The 4,356-nt window shown below is 45.0% G+C and overlaps 1 long non-coding RNA gene across 1 annotated transcript; it reads right to left on the reverse strand.

Annotated features, from left to right (window-relative positions):
* Window positions 1–254: 254 nt before the first annotated feature.
* On the reverse strand, window positions 255–1,988 carry Gm45922. The gene is made up of 3 exons (XR_001785434.1): window positions 1,487–1,988; window positions 977–1,079; window positions 255–449 (listed from the first exon to the last, which is right to left on the reverse strand). It is a non-coding gene; the product is annotated as a predicted gene, 45922 (long non-coding RNA).
* Between the last annotated feature and the right edge of the window lie 2,368 nt (window positions 1,989–4,356).

Here is a 4,356-nt window from a genome sequence, read left to right on the forward strand (position 1 = left end):
GAGGTGGGAGCAGTTTGTAAACAAAGACCACCACACAGATGCAAGGGTTAGCTTGGGGAATGAAAGGGGAGAAGGTCTGGCCCCTATAAAGGATCACCTCCCCCACCCCTGTGAACTTCAAAGGATGGACAAGGAAGGCGGGGGCAGGACAACGGTAGAGCTTGGAATGTTGGCTTTTCCTCAAAGGTACTTCCTCTTTGTTGGGAATCAAATCCAGAGACGCCAATGATAATGACTCTCATTTTATGGCTGTTTTATTATTCAAGGTTGGCTCGGTACAGTTCCCCTCAAAGGCATATGGATGAAGATGAAAAGTGCCAAGCTAATATCTTGAAGGAGGCAAGTTCTGTAACCAAGTTCTTCCTGAACAGATGCTGCGCTGGCTTGTTTGCATGTCTCAGCCTCCAGCAAGCCACAGCAGCAAGAATCCAGTCTGCCCCTTGTGGGAACTGAGTAAAGAACACAGGAAAAAGGGACCCTCTCTTGTATGCATTTTTAGCAAACACAGAATTCAACTGTCTTTATAAATATCATCCCAAGGGCATGTTGACATTAGTGAAGAGGAAAAAACATGACATGACACAGTATTGCCAATATATAGCTCTTTCAGGAGCATGACTATGAATTTAATTCCCATGGTAGTTCGGAAGTTTGACTTGTCACTGTGTCAGTCTTAAAGATACACCTGTGTAAAAACGTTTTGTTCAAAAGGAGTTAAAACAACTCTGGGGATTCTTTTACAGAGTTCTATGACATGAAAACACTAAGCCAGTATATTGTTTTCTTTCTTTAATCTTTCCAGTACAGTTAGAATTGGGCAGCTTACCTCACCATACTTATGTTTCTCTGTCCTTAAAACTTGTCTGTAGGGCCAACAAGACTATTCAAGGTGTAAATGCTTGTCTCATAAGTACGAGGAGCTGAGCTCAGATAACCCACACCTCAGATAACTACAGTTGAGTGTAGCAGTACATACCTATGGCACCAGCAGCGAGGTACTGGGATAGGCAGGTCCTTGTGAGCTCACTGGCCAGCCAAGTCTAGCCCAAACAACAAGCTTCAGGTTCTATGAAGAGACTCTGTCTCAAAGAATTAAGATGGAGAGTGATAGAAATACCTGAATTCAACCTCTGACCTCCAGTGGGCATGGGTGGGCAAATGCACATGCACACATATGCATAGCACACACACACATGCATAGCGCACGCACACACACACACACACACACACACACACACACACTTGCATCAGGTGAGAGGCAGCTCAAGCATAGCCGGGATCTCTTGCTTACTTATTGTCCGTTGCTATTTTGTGCTACACAGACAGAGAAGAAGCTATCAAAGCCTTAACTATTTACTGTCCAGCTTACTGATCTCTGGCTGCAGGTCTCAAAACGAATGCTGGTTTCTCACTTCTGCAGAGACAATAAGTCCTATTACCTGGAGTCAGTCTCCAGGGTGATGCACCATGCTTGATACTCACTTACAAGGAATGCGGAAAGGACGTGAAGGCTGGAGGCAGGTCTTTCCTCACTGGCTCTGTGACCACATATGAGTCCTTCAGCATCCCAAATCCTCTGTCTCCTCTGCTACAATGAGTTCTAAAAGCATAAGGAGCTACCATGGCAGAGCAGAGGCAAGCCCGTGGCAGAGCAGAGGCAAGCCCGTGGCAGAGCTGGCTGGAGCTGGGAGCTGAGAGTTTTCAGCTTGAACAACAAGCACAAAACAAAGAAAGAAAACTTGTAAAGTTTTTACACTCCCAAAGCCCACTTCCAGTGTCTTCCTCTGACAAGGCCACACCTTTTAAAGCCTCCCAAACTGTACCACCGCCACCAGCTGAGGTTCAGATGGCAGAGCCTAAGAGGACTTTGTCATTCAAACCATGGCAGGGGGGAGGAAAACCATAGAGGAGGAAGGACAGAGAGCAAGAAAGATAAGACAAAGGGTTTGAGTCTTAAGATAGAGACCACCGCCTAACAGTGTGTGTGTGTGTGTGTGTGTGTGTGTGTGTGTGTGTGTGTGTGTGTGTGTGTGTAAAACATTGTTATCGTAACAGAACCCTGGGGCACAGCTCAGACTCTGGAAATTAAAAGCCTTTACCCTTTCTTAAAGTTTGTCTGCATTAAGCATCTGTTTTATAATGAATATCAAATGATATGAAAAGGGAGAATGAGAAGAAAACCATCTTTGTGGTAAAGTGGTCAGGTTCTTTACACATGAACACACAAGAGACGTACAAACAATTTATGCCATTGTTTTTGTGACATTGGGAACACAGAGTCTAATAGAAACAGATGCATAAATGCCCTTTGGCAAGCAACACTTTGCAAGATTGGGGCTGCCTGTGGCTGATTACACGGCTAGTGTGTCAGAAGTAGAGTTTTAAGTTCAAAATGCTCGCTAACAGAAATCATTACAACACACAGGCTTGGCTGTAGGGAAATAGTCTACATTTTGGATACGTTTAAAAGGAAATATTTCAATGTGTTTATGTTCAACCTCAGTCTTAAAGGGTAACCTTTCAACTTAAGAGCCATTGTGGACAAGCGCTCTTGAAACTGTCCTGTGTGTAAAACCCAAGTGCTCCTGACTATCGAAAATATGTTGCCTTCTCCTTGGAGCCAGAATGCACTAAATGAGCGCCTGTGAAGTAATTTGGCCCAAAACTTAGGAGTGTTTTCCTGTAGGCACTTAGCTGTTTTGCCTCCCCCTTTTTTCCTTTCATTCCACGGAAAGAGACTGATCATGGATGTTTTCTTCAAAGACAGTTGCAAAATTAAGCCCTCCTTACTTTAGAAGTGCATTCGCTGTCTGGTTGCCTAGAATTTCAGCAGATGTGAGTCTGTAGGAAAGAGCGGGTGTCTTACAGTGCTAAGGGTAGATAGGGGCTTCTAAATCGGAAAGGTGTGCTTTTGGCTCAAGGAACACAGAGGTCACTAAGTCCAGAACAGTGGAAGAAAGGGTCCCTTCCGTGGTAGCCTTCAGAGGGGTGTCAAGTTTCCAGAAGAGGAAAAGGGGTCATAAATATGTGTGGCCAAAGCATGGCCTTCAAGAGAAAAAGTAAAAGGTCTTGGTGATCCTCCATGGCCAAGGAGCGTGGCCATGCTGAGTCTGCACTCTGTGTTCAACTAGTCCTCAAGCTTTGGCTCTGCCAAAAACTCTAGAACCTAGAATCAGCCCCAGCTGGGAAGCTATCCCAGGTCTAGATGAAGCCCCTTTATCCAGGCAGGGTAGGATCTGGAGTTGAAACTGAGCAGTAATACACATGGCATATTTTGTGTTCATACCTGAATCTAAAAGTTGACGGTCAAAATTTGGTACATCTTTGATTGAAGGGATGGTGCAATCAATGTTACCTCTTTGCAGGGTACATACAGTTGATGAAGATGCAAAAGGTCACACCTGTGTATACTGTGTCTAGTCAAATCGTGACTTCCTGCTGGGGGTTCTCAGTCTCTTGGCCTCAGGCTGCTGATTTGTGTTCATACCAGTGGTTCAACCCAGGGCATTAACTGTTGCCACAGGAAGCAATTTTGCTCTTCCCAGATGCAGGGACAGCCTTTCAACTCACTCAATCTAAGAATCTCAAAGAGCCCTCTCAGCACCAGGGCTCCTGCTGGGCTGGGCTGGGCTGGGGCAAACGCAGGTCCCATTGTTCCATCCTGCTTCCTGGATATGAACAGTTCATGTCTACTGGTGACGCCATCCAGTCTATGGTATTTTGTTATAGCAGAGTAACATAAGACATTGGTTTGAGTTTCTGGAGGCTACCAACTCCTTAGAACGAGCTTGGTGAGTCAGGAGAAGCACCTTCAGCCCCTGGTACACGTGCATCTGCCGCTGTGCTACAGCGTTTCCATGATGTCACTGTCCTTATGAAAATGACGTAGTCCTCTACGTTCCATCTCCCACTTCCTCTTCTACCTTCCTTATTTTTAACTTTTCCTATGTCCTTAACGGGTCTTCACTGGCAGATACAGTAAGTCATGGAAGACAATTTCCCCTGCTGCAGTAACAAAATTGACCCAGTCATCAATTTACCTCCCATGCAAGGTCTATATCTTGGTTTTCTCCTACTAGAGACAGAAAACTGTACGTTTTCTACACGCCTGGTATGTTCTTCAGTCCTTCAGGACAGAAGCAGTTGGTTCTTTATTAGATGATCAATGATCTGGCCCCCCAGTGTAAGGGAACAGCTTGTGACTGGGTTTTAAGTGAAGGATACTAATTTCTCAGCAAAATCCTTGAGGTGTAAAGTTAGTTGCGTTGGGTAGACAATCCCACTGTGTTTGTTTTATTTGGCATATTTATTTACGTGCCTTTGTCTTGGCAGAGCTGGGGATCAAGCCAGGGATCT

Source organism: Mus musculus, chromosome 6 (assembly GCF_000001635.26).
Source record: "Mus musculus strain C57BL/6J chromosome 6, GRCm38.p6 C57BL/6J".
Classification (NCBI taxonomy): Eukaryota; Metazoa; Chordata; class Mammalia; order Rodentia; family Muridae; genus Mus; species Mus musculus.